Source organism: Piliocolobus tephrosceles, chromosome 4, assembly GCF_002776525.5.
Source record: "Piliocolobus tephrosceles isolate RC106 chromosome 4, ASM277652v3, whole genome shotgun sequence".
Taxonomy (NCBI): Eukaryota; Metazoa; Chordata; class Mammalia; order Primates; family Cercopithecidae; genus Piliocolobus; species Piliocolobus tephrosceles.
Window position 1 is genome coordinate 162365267 of NC_045437.1, and position 16468 is coordinate 162381734.

Genomic DNA, 16468 nt, shown 5'->3' on the forward strand with positions numbered 1-16468 from the left:
GTAAGAGAATGCCTAACATTAACAAATGTGTCTGCAAAAGAAACTGTACAATGAACACAAAGCCATTAAGTGGAATCAATAATTTATTTGTCTTTAATGGCTTAAAATATGAAAACTGGCATAATGGCAATATTGAGGTAAATTTTACACGCATAAACATAGTGCCTCCTACTAAAAAAACCTATTATGATAAAACACCACTGAAGTGTCAGAGTCGGTAACTGTTTTACGGCTCAAGTCTTGTCACGAAAAGTACTATTTATGTATCAACACTAAAGAAAAAGTGAAGAAAACAATTTGGAAAACTGAGCTCTCAGTTTGGCTAGACCCTGTTGTTCCAATTTGCTTATGCCTTGGTTTTTCTGTTAAAAAAAAAAGTGGATGGCTATTTACAAGTTTACAAGAAATGGAATAGTGAAGCTTTGATAAACTTTAAAGCATTAAGAGCAAATATTGCTGACCTACTCGTGCCACAAGATTGCCTCTACTACCAGACAGTGAGCGTTAGCTAGAGCCTAATCTGACCCCGAAATAAAATTTTATAAATTTTCACTGAATTAAACTGAATGCCAAGATGTGCCACGATTGCAGAAATGCACGTTGTCTCTCAAAATAACTACTTCGAATGACAAAAACACTATTGGCTATAAAGTCTGTCAATCTAGGAAACGTGCTATCCTGCAAATTTGACTGAAGCAGGTCCCAAGACCAAACAAAGAAACTAGAGAATGCAAAACCCCTCCCAAGTGGCGCTAAGCACCGATGGGGTAACCTCAGGGAAAATAAGCTTCCTTTCATTGCCGGTCCTGGTGTGATGACTCTCGAGCCTCCTGGGCCTCTCCAGGGCCAGGGCGGCCGAAATCCTGTTTCAGGAGACAGCTGCCTCCCCTCAGGCTCTGCCACGTCTCCAGGCCAGACAGGGCCAGGCTAAAGTCCGCCGGCGTCGCCGCCAGTCTCTCCTGAAGTCAGCGCACTGGAACGTGGGCCTAAGGGCCAGGGCGCTCCAGCCTTGGTCCTTGGAGAGGGGCAAAGTGTCGCGGGGCGAGACCCTCGAAACGCGCCCACCGTGCCACCCCCAGCGGAAACTGCTCATCTTGCGACGTGCACTCCAGTCTGCTGCACTCCGCACGCCGCCAGAGCTGCGCCCGAACCGCGCGACTAGGGGTCTAGGAAACGACATGGGCGTCCAGTGGCGCCGGCCGGCCCGCCCACCTTCCAGGGACACCGTCCCTCGGGGTCTGCCTCTGGCGCCTGCAAGCCATGCCATGCCATGCCACCCGCCTCATACACGCGCGTCGCAGCCACCTGGCGATCACCTGGGGACCGGGAAAATGCCTGCGTGGTCGCTGAAGAGTGGGGTATGTTAGGCAGGTCGGGACGCAGAACTACAGCTTGAAGCAGACAGCGAAGGTGCGCACTGGAGCTCACCTCGGCGCGTCCCCGCCTACAAGATGGCCACTGGCGGCGCATGCTCCTGCGGCTGCCACGTCGGCCGCGCGCCGCGCCGCGCCGCACCGCCCCGCCCGCGCCCCGTAGCTCCGCCCCGCAGCTCCGCCCCGCATCGCCACGCCCCGCCTGTCCCACGCGCTGTGAACCCGGCCCGGCCGCGGCAAGTTAAACTTAGGTACCCAGACCTGCCTAACCACGGAGACGTGGTTCTGCCCACACCCTCTAGAGACATTCTCCAAAGGGCTGACCTCCTTTCTGCTTCGCAGCCCCCTTACACTAGAGTGGCACTCTTGTTACCAGGCGTAGCTCACTCATCCTGTGTCACAGCCGCCCCAGGGATAGAGATGAGTTAGCCAAGGTCATCTAGTTGGTCGTCATCTAACCAAGGTCATCTAGTCCAGTCAGCACCTCCAGGAAGGACCTCACGGCAGATACAGGGGACTTAGCCTGTATAGCCAAAGATTTCCAGGTAACAGTGATTATATCAGGAGAGAGGGATTAGGAGAAGAGGGAGAGAGGAGAAGAATAGCAGTTACTGTACTGATTTTCCCCCCAAGTACGTGTATGCACTTTTTTTAACATTGTAAAATAGCAGACAGATTATCAACTTTCTTATTATATGCTGCACCTAACACAGTACCTGAAATAGTTGGTGTTCAATAATGTACATTAAATAAGTTAATTAATGGAGTACAATAGAGGAAAATAAGGAACCTCAAATCAGAAGTCTTGATTTGAGTCTGAGACGACTTTATTGCCAGTTGTGCAGTTGTCTGACCTTCTACGGGTCACTTAGTCTCCATAAGTCTCCGTATTTCTACCTGAAAAGTAAGAATAACGCTGTCCACCATCCCTGACCCAGGCAGGTGACAGAGTCAAATAAAATAGAGCATATGAGAACTTCTTAAACTTTTTTTTTTTTTTGAGACAGAGTCTCGCCCTGTCGCCCAGGCTGGAGTGCAATGGCGCCATCTCAGCTCAATTATCCTGCCTTAGCCTCCCGAGTAGCTGGGATTACAGGTGCACGCCACCACACCCAGTTAATTTTTGTACTTTTAGTAGAGACGGGGTTTCACCATGTTGGCCAGGCTGGTCTCGAACTCCTGGCCTCGTGATCTGCCCGCCTCAGCCTCCCAAAGTGCTGGGAGGCGTGAGCCACCGCACCCATCGGAAAACATTTTTTAAACTGTTTTTCATCAAAGATATAAAAAATTGTTTTTGTTGTTCTCAATTTTTTTTCAGGAACTCATTTATAGATTTAACATTAATCTATCTCTTGAACTTGACAGTTGTAGGCATTCTAAAACACCTCACTGAAAAGTTAATACTGTGTAGCAATACTCTGACTTCAGATCTCACTGTGCAACTACAATGGGTGGTTTTCTTTGGCGGTGACTCCTAACCTCTAAGACTGTGTGTAGGTGGAGATCCAGGTTAGTGTCTGGAACGTGCTGTTTGGGGTGGTGCTAAAAACAGATACCATCTTCATCCTCTCTGGTGAACACCCTTAATAGCTATAAGGTATGTTGATTTCTCCATCTTTTCAGCAAATATTTATTAGTGGCTGCAATGAGCTGAGCATTGGTACTGGAAATGCAGTAATGAACAAGACAGACAAGGTCTTGATACCTAGGGAGCATTCTTTATAATAGGAGAGAGGGTAGGAACAGGAAAATAAAGTAAGTACTGTTTGTGATGTACATTTTGAGGAGTCAACAAAGAGTGATGTAATATTGACAGTAATTGGAGTAGACCACTTCAGATAGGATGAAGGGGCAAGGCTTCTCTGAAGAGGTGAGATGTGAGCAGAGATGTGTAATGCAACAGGCCTGTGCTTATCCGAACAGAAAGAAGAGCATGCAAAGACTCAAGGAGGGAGTGTGCTCGGCATGTGCGCAGAGCAGCAAGGAAGCAGGACTATGACAGTGTTAAAGAAGAAAGGACAGGGAGTGGGGCCAGATCGTGTCTAGTCTTGTAGGTCATGAGAAAGCCTTTGGTTACATTCTGAGAGAAATGAGAAGCACGTGGAGGGTTTTGAGCAGAGGACTGACAAGATTTGACATCAATTTCTGATCATACTCTGATTACTGTGTGACTACAGGGCATGTGAGGATGAATGCAGGATGACCAGTAATGAGATGATGGTGGCTTAGTGTCCCTAATGGAGGTGGGGGTGGCACACGGTTTGGATGTATTTTGAAGATGGAGCTGTCATGGTTTACTGATGGGTTGGGGGTAAGCTGTATTAGTTTCCTAAGACTATCATAACAAATTACCACAACTAATGTTTCCGTTGGCTAAAAACAACAGAAATTGATTCCTTCACAGTTCTGGGGGCTAGAAGTCCAAAATCAAGGTGTCAGCAGAGCCTCTCCAAAGGCTCGAGTGGAGAATCCTTCCTTGCCCCTTCTAGCTTCTGATGACTCTAGGTGTTCTTTGGCCTGTGCCAGCATACCTCCAATCTCTGCCTCTGTCTCCACATGGCCTTCTCCCCTGTGTCTCTGTGTCTCAAATCTCCTTCTGCCTTTCTCTTATAAGCATACTTCCTTGTAAGTGCATACTCATTCCGCCTAGGGCCCACCCTAAATCCAGAATGATATCATCTCAAGATATTTGTAGGTTTTATGAAGATCCTGTTTCCAAATAAATTCATAGTAGCAAGTTCCAGGTGGGCATATCTTTCTTGGGGGGTGGGCACTATTCAACCCACTACATGGACAATGAGGTATAAGATGAGCTTTGAAGTTAACCTTGGTTTACAGTTACTATATTTTATGTTTTACTTACCACTTTTCATTTGAACTTCAAAAAAACTTTATGTGGCAGGTATTATTATTCCAGTGTTAGAAACGTGGAAACTAAGGCTATGAAAATGGTGCGTAGAGCTGGAGTTGGAACCTAGAATCCTTAGGCTGTACCTCAGCTGCTTGCCTGCTTTGTGGGTGGTAAGGTAAGAAGATTTCTTCTTAGGTGGCAGACAATGAAGGGAGTCAATGGAAAATTATAGCAGAACGATGAGCTGCTTAGTTTGTTATTTTTTCAGTCATTGCTAACAACTCATCAAATTCTTCCTTACAGGACGTCTCTAACATATGATAGGATTCATTTGTGAGCTATAATGAGTGAGCAAGTGCTATGGTGGAATTTTGCTTTACTTGCTCACAAACATAGGCAAACCAAAAACTCTTTCCCATTTGAGTTGAGGCTTTTCTTCTAGCCCAAATCAGGTTTATTAGGTCTATTCTTAAATATTCTTGGTTTTTTGTTTTTTGTTTTTTGTTTTTTTCGTTTTTGAGATGGAGTCTCACTCTGTCACCAGCTGGAGTGCAGTGGTGCAGTCTCAGCTCACTGCAACCCCTGCCTCCCAGGTTCAAGCGATTCTCCTGCCTCAGCCTCCAGAGTAACTGGGACTACAGGCACCCACCACTACACCCAGCTAATTTTTGTATTTTTAGTAGAGATGGGGGTTCACCATGTTGGCCAGGATGGTCTCGATCTCTTGAACTCATGATCTGCCCACCTTGGCCTCCAAAAGTGCTGGGATTACAGGCTGAGCCACCGCACCCAGCCTATTCTTAAATATTCCTAAGATAGTCCTTAATGTTCATAATATTCATATGAATATGCAAGCATTCAAAAATATTCATATGAATATTTCTAGGCGGATAAGAGATGAGGCTGAGACTAGGCATCTGCAGCATAACCAGGAGTAGAGGCAGAGCTGATTCTGGCTTGAGAAATGATGGGCTCTGCTGGGAGACTAGGCTGTGAGTTATACAACCAAAAAGAACACTTCAGCAGATAACGCCAAGGGTACTGGCTGAGACATAGAGATCAGAAGCCCACACCCACGCTCAGCACTCAACCATGCTGAGGATAAGTAAGCTCCTTTGGCAACCAAGAAGAAGGAGGGGCCTTGTCTCAAATATTGCATAGGACACATTTGTACTAAAAAAAAAAAAAAAAAAAAAATTATTGTTCATCTGAAATTCAAATTTAGGAGGCAAGTGGGCTGAAGCTTAGAGTGTGAGAGGCAATGTAGCATGGACTAGGACATCAGCTGGCACCAAAAAACCTGGATTGGAATCTTGGCTCTGCTGGGTCACCAGTTAACCTTGGACCTTCCACTAAACACAGTCTCTCCATTTCTTCAGCTATAAAGTGGGGCAAATAGTCATATTAATATCTACCTCATAGTTTTTGTATGAAGATTAAATGACTTAATAGGTGTGGAGTGCTTACCACGGTGCCTAACTCACAGTGTTAGCTCTTATTCTTTGAGTTTAAAATTGCCTGAATATTCATCTCATGATAACTATTTTAAACCAAAAGGACTTTTATTTGGTTGAGTCTGAATTGTAATTTCCAAATCAAGGTTTGTTTGCTTGTTTGCTTTCAACTAAAGGAAATTTAATAAGCTATAGTGGAACCCTACCTCTCAATTTGTCTGGGACACTCCCACTTTAGGATTGTTGTCCCAGCATTATTTTTTAAAGTAGCCACCTCTTATTCTAAAAAATGTTACAATTTGGGCAATAGAACTTATGGGTTATCCTATTACAGAGATATCAAGAAGTCACTCATTTTTACATGAGTTTAGTGTGAAAATTTCAATACCTGTCCTTTGCCCCCACACACATAATCATCACTAGAATCTATTTTAATTCTCCTTAAAGGAGCAAACTCTGCCTGTGTCCCACTTATTTGTGGCCTATAGCTTGGTGTGTCCCTTTAATACAAGTGGAAACTGTACAGCCAGAAGAAACCTTCCCTAACACTGAAACCAATGGTGAATTTGGTAAACGCCCTGCAGAAGATATGGAATAGGAACAAGCATTGAAAAAGATCTAGAAACACTGATGAGATGGTTGAATTACGCATTCTGCTTCAGAGCAAGATTGCTGGGGCAGTGATTGGAGAAGGAGGCAAGAATATCGAGGCTCTCTGTACGGACTACAATGCTAGTGTTTCAGTCTCAGACAGCAGTGGCCCCGAGTACATACTGAATATCAGTGCTGATATTGAAACAATTGGAGAAATTCTGAAGAAAATCATCCCTACCTTGGAAGAGGACCTGAAGTTGCCATTACTCACTGCAACCAGCCAGCTCCTGCTGGAATCTGATGCTGTTGAGTGCTTAAATTACCAACACTATAAAGGAAGTGACTTTGACTGCGAGTTGAGGCTGTTGTTTCATCAGAGTCTAGCAGGAGGAATATTGGGGTCAAAGGTGCTAAAATCAAAGAACTTTGAGAGAACTCTCAAACAACCATCAAGCTTTTCTAGGAATGCTGTTCTCATCCCACTGACAGAGCTGTTCTTATTGGAGGAACACCCAATAGGGTTGTAGAGTGCATGAAGATCATCCTTGATCTTATATCTGAGTCTCCCATCAAAGGACCTGTATAGCCTTATGATCCCAATTTTTACAATGAAACCTATGATTATGGTGGTTTTGCAATGATGTTTGATAACCACCCTGGATGCCCAGTGGGATTTCCGATGTGGGGAAGAGGTGGTTTTGACAGAATGCCTCCTGGTCGGGGTGGGCATCCCATGCCTCCATCTAGAAGAGATATGAGCCCTCATCGAGGATCACCTCCTCCTCCTCCTGGATGAGATGGCCGGGGTAGTAGCAGAGCTTGAAATCTTCCTCTTCCTCCACCACTACCACCAGCTAGAGTGGGGAGACCTAATGGCCTGTGACAGAAGAGGGAGACCTAGAGACCGTTAGGACGGCATGGTTGGTTTCAGTCCTGATGAAACTTGGAACTGTACAATAGATCCATGGAGCCCATCAGAATGGCAGATGGCTTATGAACCACAGAGTGGCTCCAGATATGATTATTCCCATGCAGGGGGTCGTGGCTCATGGGTGATCTTGGTGGACCTATTATTACTATACAAGTAACTATTCCCAAAGATTTGACTGGATCTATTATTGGCAAAAGTGGTCAGCGGATTAAACCCGTCATGAGTTGGGAGCTATGATCAAAACTGACGAGCCTTTAAAAGGATCCGAAAATCGGATCATTACCATTACAGGAACACAGGACCAGATACAGAATGCACAGTATTAGATACAGAACAATGTGAAGCAGTATTCCGGGAAGTTTTTCTAAGACTAGTGAAGAACTGAAGGAGTCCTGCATCTTTTTTGTTTTGTTTTGTTTTTTTATCTGCTTCTGTTTAGAAAGCCAACATTCCTCTGCTTCGTTGGTGTTCTGCATTTGAGGTGTAGTGAAATCTTTGCTGTTCACCGATTGTAATGTTTTAGTTCCTTACAAACAGGGTTGGGGAGAAGGGCATCCAAAAACGAACTTTGAAATTTTGAAACAGCAGCAGAGTGAATGGATTTTATTTTTTGTTATTGTTGGTGATTTTTTAAAAATTTCCCTCATGTAATTATTGCGAACACCTTGTTTTGTGGCCACTGTAACATTTGGGAGTGGGACAGGGAGGAAAAGTAACAATAATCCACATGTCCCTGGCATCTGTTCAGAGCAGTGGGCAGGATATAATGCTCTTTTTAAAGAAACATTTTATGATTTTTAAAATAAATTTAATGAACCTATTTTGGGTGGTCATTTTTTTTAAGACAGTCATTTTAAAATTGTGGCTGAATTTCCCACCTCACCCCGAAACTGAACACTAAGTTTGATTTTCAGCTCCTCTGTTGGATATACAAGTGCATCTCCTCTTGGACGTAGGCAAAATAACTTGGCAAACTTAGTTCTGGTGATTTCTTGATGGTTTGAAAGCCTACTGCTGGGAAGAAATTCCATCATACATGTTCATGCTTACAATAAGCTGGCGGTTTTTTGTTTGTTTTTGCAAATGCTTGCCCCTACTTTTCAACAATTTTCTATGTTAGTGGTTGTGAAGAACTAAAGTGGGGAGCAGTACTACAAGTTGAGTAATGGTATGAGTATATACCAGAATTCTGATAGGCAGCAAGTTTTATTAATCAGAATAACACTTGGTTATGGAAGTGACTGATGGTGAAAAAAATTGATATTTTTATTAGATAATTTCTCAATTATAAACTGTCAACTTGCTCTAGTGTCTTATTACACTTTGTAAAATAGATATATATACTTGTTTTTCCATTGTATGTAAATTGAAAGAAAAAGATGTACCATTTCTCTGTTGTATATTGGATTATGTAGGAAATGTTTATGTACAATTCAAAAAAAAAGATGAAAAAAGTTCCTGTGGATGTTTTGTGTAGTATATTGACATTTGTAATGATAGTTAAAATTCACTTGCAAATAAATAAAACACTCACAATGCTAGATTTGATATGTGCCCAATTTGAACAAGTGTTGATTGACACCTGTAAAATTTGTTGAAACGTTCCTCTTACAAGGAAATACAGTAATATTAAATTGTAAAAAAAAAAAAAGAAAAAAAAAGAGCAAACGCAATTATTTTTCTCAAATACATATTTATAAAAACATCTATGACTCCTTCTTGCTCACATGGTAAAATCTTAAAAACTCAACTTACCCTTGCTTTCCAGACTCTTCTCCTTTTCCTACATCCTGCTCCGTATTTCCCAGGCACCCATTGCAAGAATCTGCCCTACCCAAGCCTGAAGCCATGCACCTTTGCCCCTATCAGTCCTTTTACCTGAAGCATGTTTTTCCCTTTCCACCTTCTACTAATAGGTATTCTTCAGTTTTCAAGGACTTGCTCAAAATTTTCTTCTCTCATAAAATCTTTTTACATTGTAATATTGTTGGCTGTACATGCTTATATTCTCTATTCATTTGAGTTCCTTGATGGTAGGAACTTGGGGTTTAGAATACCACTACATTCAAATTTTTACATGAGTGAATACTACAAACATGTTTTGAATTGAGGTGAATTTTTTATTAAGATTCATGTGCAGTACACACATTGCAAAACATCCTCATAATCATCTTTTTTCTTCTCCAAATATGAGTTCACTAAAAATATTCTTGTAGGAGACAGAACAAATGTTTCTTTTGGAAAATTTGAAATTTCCTTTGAATAAGAAACCATGCCACTAAAATTAGTTCTCTGGCCAAGGAATCCCTGTTAATATGCAATAACATATTACAAAGTATTCTAATTATTTTCTAGAATTTTGTGTTTTTACAAAATTAAAATTTGGCATAACTTCAAGCAATAACTCTCAATGCATGATAACTCCTAAATATTAATATCTGTAGTAGTGTTTCTCAAGACTTTTAATTACAGAACATTCCACTTTTCCCTTTTAATTTTTATGATAGTTTAGAAAGGGAAACATAACACAATTGTTCCTACAGGCACCTTCATTTTCAAGCAATATTTGAAGCTCAGGGCCATGTGCTTTTTCTTTTGACAATTCAGCATTTCTTTAACGCTTAGAAGTGAAATTTTGACAAGAGAGCCTGTGAGGTGAATGAGTCCAATTTATGTAACTCACCAATCAAACCAACTGCATGGGAACAGCCATTTGGTGTCCTTCTGCTTCCTATCTCATAGACCTGCTTCTAAGCAGGTCAGCAGGGTCAGGTGGAAAATACACTAGATTAGGAATCTAGCACAGCTTCTGCTACTAATTAACAAAGCAACTCTTGTCTGAGGGTTACCTTCTCTGAGCTTTAATCTCCTCCCCTGATGAGTGAGGGATAGTTAAATGATTTCTGTAGTGAGCATTCATTATGGTTAGCTTCCTAACTAGACAAAAGAAAATAAGACATTCTTCCTTATCAACATAGATTAAAAGGCTGACTCTGGGCACACTACCTCAGAGCTAGCCCTGCAAACAAAAAGAAAAGAAAAGAAAAATTCTAGATGAAATGTTAGAAAATTGAATTGGGGGATAGATGATAATGGTGACGACGAGGATGATTGATGACACACATTGTGACTAAGTAGCGTTGTTTTCCCCCCAGGAATAGAAGGGTGGTCCCACTTCAGAAAAACGTATTGGTGATTTAACAAATTTATAAAGAAAAGGAATCTGATAATACTAATAGATGCAGGTAAAACAATTGATAAAATTAACTCTTATTCATAACTCTTGTTAAACTAGGAATAGAAGCAATCATTAACCTGATAATGGACATGTAAAAAATAACATAGCCAACACACTTAAGTAGTGAGATAGAAGCCTTTCATTTGAAGTAACAATGTAAAAAGAGCTAAAAAAAAATTAAACATGGAAAAAACACAACTATCCTTATTTGCAGTAAAAATTCCTGTTGAAATGATCCAGTAGGTAGTACTTGTACTCCTTTTCAAGTTCCCAGTGATCTTCACCAGTCCACAGCCTTAAACGACATCTGTATGCTAATGACTTGCATCTCTATATGTCCAACCATAACTTCTCTCCTAAACTCTATAACTGTTTAATAGCTTCACTTTGGTGTCTAAGCAGGAGACTAATTAAAACTCTCAGTGTTTCCCCAAACTATCCTGCCCCTCTTGTACTCTTCCTACTCGGTAAATGGCAACTATACTTTTCCAGTTGCTCTGATAAAAAACACCTTGGGTCAAGTCCAACATCACCAGTAATAAGTCACGTTGAGAGAATGTTTTATTACTTTTGATAAAAAGTAATGAAAATGACACTTTTCCTCGGTGGTCTTCCTCCTTCAAAACCATAATCCCAGTGTAATCATGAGAATAGAGGGATATTCTATAGTATATCTGGCCAGTATACCTCAAAACTGTCATGGTCATCAAAAACAAGAGAAGCCTGAGAAACTCTCATAGCCAAGAGGAGCCTAAGGAGACAATGACAGCTAGATGTACTGTGCTATGGGAAGAAACAAAGAGTACCCAAATTAGAGCTAGAAAAGGCTATTTGGAGCTTGCTATCGCGGAGGAGTAGCCACCATCACTTGCATTTGGTGGAAACCCAAAGGCAGAGACTCAGAGCACTGAAAAAGCTTCAGAGTGGGAAAAAGAGAAGCTTCAGATTGGAGGCTTTTATCATGGGGAAGCTGTAGGTGGGCCAAACAGAAGCAGGGTTAGGGGTACAGTCATTCATTCAACAGAGATTGGTCAACCACTCAAGTGCCTCCTAAGTACCTGGGACTTAAATGGCTTTCTTTAGTTTTTCCTCAGTTGGAAGCTGCAGCAAAAATTAGGGAAGCTGTTTGTTACTAGATTCTGGCCATGTGGGGCCAATTGCTATAGGGCTTGTTGCTTAGCTTCCTAGACCGGTTGCTACAGGTTTGGGGTCAGAGCTCTCTTTTTATATATGGTCTGTCATTACCCACTGGGTATTCAGTCTCTCCATGGTATCCTGCATGAGATCCTGAAACAGAAAAAAGCATTAGGTAAAAAGTAAGGAAACTGAATACAAGTATGGGCTTTAATTAATACAAATATAGCAACATTGGCTCATTACTTGTAACAAATGTGCCATACTTATGTAAGATGTTATTAATACTAAGCAAACTGGATATGGGGTATATGGGAACTCTGTACTATCCTTTCAATTCTTCTGTGAATCTGAAACTGTTCCAAAAATGAGTTTATTATAAACACAAACACACACACACACACACACACACACACACCTTGGAGACCTCCTTGACTCCTCACTTTCTCTCTCACTCCACATCCAGTACTTTAGCAAATTCTGTGAGTTCCATAGAGGAAACAGTGTTTGACCCACCGCCCCCGCCATGCTTCTGCTCCCATTTAGCCCCGACTTCACCCAGTGTCACTTGGAAATCTCACTAGCATTGTAACGGCCCACTTGCTCCACGTCTGCCTGTCTATGGTGCTTTTCTGCAGAGCTTTACCGTGGCCTGCAAGGCCCACATGACCCAATCCCTGGCCCCCACTCTGCCCTCACTTTCCACCGCCCTTTCCCTCACTCCCTCTGTTCCATCGCCCTGGCCTAGTGCTGTTTCCAGCCCCTCACACCTTGGGCTCTTTGCAGTTGCTCCCTCTTGCTGAATTGAGTCCTGTTTCCTCATATCAACCCTGCTTCATTTTTCTTCATAACACTGAGCACTTCCTGATATTACAATATAAATCTATTTGTTTACTGTCCATCTTCCATAAATACAAGCTTATTAACTCAAGGGCAAGTTTGTCCGTTTCATTCACCACTGTATCCCCAATGTTAGCCCCAAGTACTTAGTAGGCACTCAGCCAATCTTCGTTAAGTGAATAAATAAATGAATGCACCTAGGATCATAAAGTTTCATCAGTGCGCTGCAGTTGCTGATGCTGCAGAGTGCTCCTACCATTCTTTTCCAAAAGGCTCATAATTTTGCTCCCATCATATCAAAAATATTATTCCAGAGATAATTTAGTTCTTTGTTTCCTTCACATACATAAAATTCATTTTACTTAGTGTGAGTCAATTAAACTTGACCTCCAAATATGATCTAAGATAGGAGCTAAGATTCCTTCCGTAATTTATATGCATAGGCATGTGGCATTGCCCACAGCTTAAATTTCTAGAAGCTACAATTCCTGGAAATATTTCAAAGTATTCACACAACCAATATTTATTGAGTAAAACACTGTGCTAGAAGCCATAGACCAGAAATAACAGGAACTAATTCCTTCCCTAAAGGAGATTACAGGCAGTAGGAAATATATGTATCAAAACACAAAAAATGTAAGAATAAAAAATGCCAGATACTATAACAGAAGTACACAGAAAATGATGGGGAGAACACAAACTGTATGGCATAACTATACAGTGTTGTATGAAAAGAGAAGGGTAATTGGGAGAAGAGTCATTGTAACTGGCAGTCAGGAAACAGATCTGTGTCGGTTTTGTTTTTCTCTATATTTGTTCATACACTATTACTTTTTTTTTTGAGAAGGAGTCTCACTCTGTCTCTCAGGCTGGAGTGCAGTGGCATGATCTTGGCTCACTGCAACCTCCACCTCCTGGGTTCAAGGGATTCTCCTGCCTCAGCTTCCAGAGTAACTGGGATTACAGATGCCTGTCACCATGCCTGGCTAATTTTTTGTATTTTTATTAGAGACGGGGTTTCACCATGTTGGCCAGGCTGGTCTCGAACTCCTGACCTCAGGTAATCCACCCACCTCGGCCTCCCAAAGTGCTAGGATTACAGGGGTGAACCACTGCACCTGGCCTGGCTATTACTTTTATGGAAAAAAAAAGGCCATTCCTTTTCAAGACTCTCTCTTCCTCTGGGTTCTTGATGCTGCATTAATCTGTTCTCCAACTTCCTTTTAACTTCTGCTTATCTCTTCCAAAATTTATTTTATTTTAGGACTCCCTATCTTCTTATTCGAAAAATACTTATTTCACGTGGGTATCAGGCACTGGAATCATTTAACAAGGGATGGCTGTGTCACATTTTATTTCTGCTGTCCCCAGACGCACTCTTATGAGAGCTAACACCAGGGCTTAAACCACGTTCCTCCGCACCAGTCGAGAATGGCAGGAACCAGTACATAGTCAACTAACTTTTAGCATTTGGCTCACAAGAGATTATCACCAGCCACTACCCAACTGCCCCCATCTATCTCCCTTCGCCCCACCACTACATTAGACAGAAAGGGTCTGTATTAGTCCGTTTTCATGCCGCTGATAAAGACATACCTGAGACTGGGCAATTTACAAAAGAAAGAGGTTTAATGGACTCACAGTTCCGTGTGCCTAGGGAGGCCTCACAGTCATGGCAGAAGGCAAAAGGCACATCTCACATGGCGGCAGACAAGAGAAGAGAATGAGAGCCAAGCAAAAAAAGGTTTCCTCTTATAAAACCATTAGATCTCATGAGACTTTTTCACTACCATGAGAACAGTATGGGGGAAACTGCCCTCCATGATTCAATTATCTGCCACTGGGTCCCTCCCACAACATGAGGGAACTATGGGAGCTACGATTCAAGATGAGATTTAGGTGGGGACACAGCCAAACCATATCAGGGTCATACTCTTGGTATATCTCTTTACAAGATGGCAAAGCCAATTGTACATTCTCTGCTTATATACAAGAGAAAGAATCTACATTCAACGCTTTAACAGAAACACTTGATTCTACATCTCCCTCTCTAATTTTTCTCTAGAATGCCAGTTCCAGTTTCTAACCACATAGAAAGCTCACTATCTTCTCAAATGCAATCAGCTAAAAGATAAATTAATTACCTTATCCATGAAACTATTTTCAGATTTTGCCTTTTTAATTTTACTAATACTGTTATTATTATGCAGTAATTAGAAATAATACTCCACAGCTCTCCCTCCTCCACCAACTACAGTCATCAGAATTCCGAAGCTGTAAAGCTTTCTATGGCCTCTTGCATCAGTGGCTTTACTATCCCTACAGCTCTGGTGCAAATTTAAGGACTGTGCTGGAACTCTTGACCCCAACTCAGATTTCTGCATACCACCACCAGGCTGACCACATGATCCTTGCTTGAAAACTTTGATTTCCCTCACTTGACTACCAGATAAAGTCCAAATCCTTTAGCTTAGATTTCAGATTGTACTAACATGATCCCATTCAACTTTCAACTCTACTACCTCCTTACCTAAACCTTCCATGGATAGAGTAGATTGCCGATTATTTAACTTGTATTAATTCTGAATATTTAGTTCATTTTAATCTTTTGCTAATCCCAGCAATGCTATATTGATTCTACTTAGATATGTCTCACTTTACACATGTGCAAGTATTATCTGTAGAATAAGTTCTTAAAAGTAGAGCTGTTTGATCAAATGATATGTGTCTTTGGAATTTCAGTGGATATCGCCAAATCATTCTGCATTGATGTCATACCAGTTTATACTCTCACCAGTGAAGTATGAGTGCCTGCTTCCCTACTTCTTCTCCAACTACAGTTTGTTATCAAAGATTTGAATCTTTGCTAATTTACAGGTGTATTTATCATATTAAGAGTAAAATTATTTAATGTGTTTAAGGTTATTTGTGCTTCTTTTTCTGTGATCTCCATCTTACATTATCTTATTGATTTTTAAAAATTAGTTTATGGGAGATCTTCACACCATAAGAAAATTAGACCTATATATGCAATGCATGTTGCAAATATTTTGCCTTCTTTGAGATATGAATTCTGCCTTTGTGTGTGTGTGCATGTTGCCATATATAATTTTTTTCTAGAGCAAAATTTATTGTATCTTTAAAATCAGCTCATCTATATTAAAATAAAACTCAGATGGTATTTTTATAAGGATCCTATATTTTTAAAATACAGATTAAAAAATTCATTTTAATTTATATTGTCTTATAGATAGGATCTCACTACATTGACTAGGCTGGCTTGGGACTTTTGGACTCAAGTCATCCTCCCACCTCAGCCCCCAAGTAGCTGGAACTACTGGCACATGCCATTGTGCCTGGCAAAAATATAGACAAATATTTTTCATAAGCTTTTCTTAGGTGTTTAATCTTTTTTTCTTGCCATTATTAATAGAGTCTTTTATTAAATTTTCTAATTGATTATTGCTTGTGTATAGGAAGGCTATTTATTTAATATTAATTTTGTAACCAGTCACCTTACTGAACTGGCTTGATTCCAATGGCTTATGAATTGATTTGCTTTTATTTACTCTTCCTTTACAATATTTTTACTTCTTATTCGTTCATATTTTCATCTTCTAATTTTGAAAAATTGACTAAGGTTTTATTTGTGGTCTAAAATATGGTCAATTTACTCCAATGCTTTGTGGGTAAGTGAAAAGAATGTGAAGTCATGGAATTTTAATTCCATGCAAAGCAATTAGTTAGCAAACTTAACTTACTACTTACATTATTTATGTGTTCCATTTACAAACTTATTATTTATTTACTTGCTATGTCATGAACTGAGATATGGGCATTAAAACTGCCTGTACCTAATGTATTTCTATTTCCTCTTGTGTTTCCTGTAATTTTTGCTTTAAGTATGTTGATACAAGGTTATTTTATTCATAGATATACATAATGATGAGATCATTGTTGTGGATTGTATCCTTCACCATTTTCTTTACATTTGTCTGATAGGCCTTTACTCATTCTTTTGTTTTCCTTTTTTTCTGAGTTATTTTATCTTAG

At 40.7% G+C, this 16468-nt stretch overlaps 1 protein-coding gene and 1 pseudogene across 2 annotated transcripts in view; one reads left to right on the forward strand and one right to left on the reverse strand.

Moving 5' to 3' along the window:
* Positions 1-1520, reverse strand: part of PRRC1 (proline rich coiled-coil 1) — a 32366-nt gene extending 30846 nt beyond the window's left edge. Inside the window, exon 1 of one of the 2 annotated variants that reach the window (XM_023196938.1) lies at positions 1317-1520. The gene's annotated coding sequence lies outside the window, so the exon portion shown is untranslated. Of the gene's footprint in view, positions 1-1305 lie in introns of both variants that reach the window. The other variant, XM_023196946.1, reaches the window with a different exon arrangement.
* On the forward strand, positions 763-7571 carry LOC111530736 (annotated as a pseudogene).
* The last annotated feature ends 8897 nt before the right edge of the window (positions 7572-16468 follow it).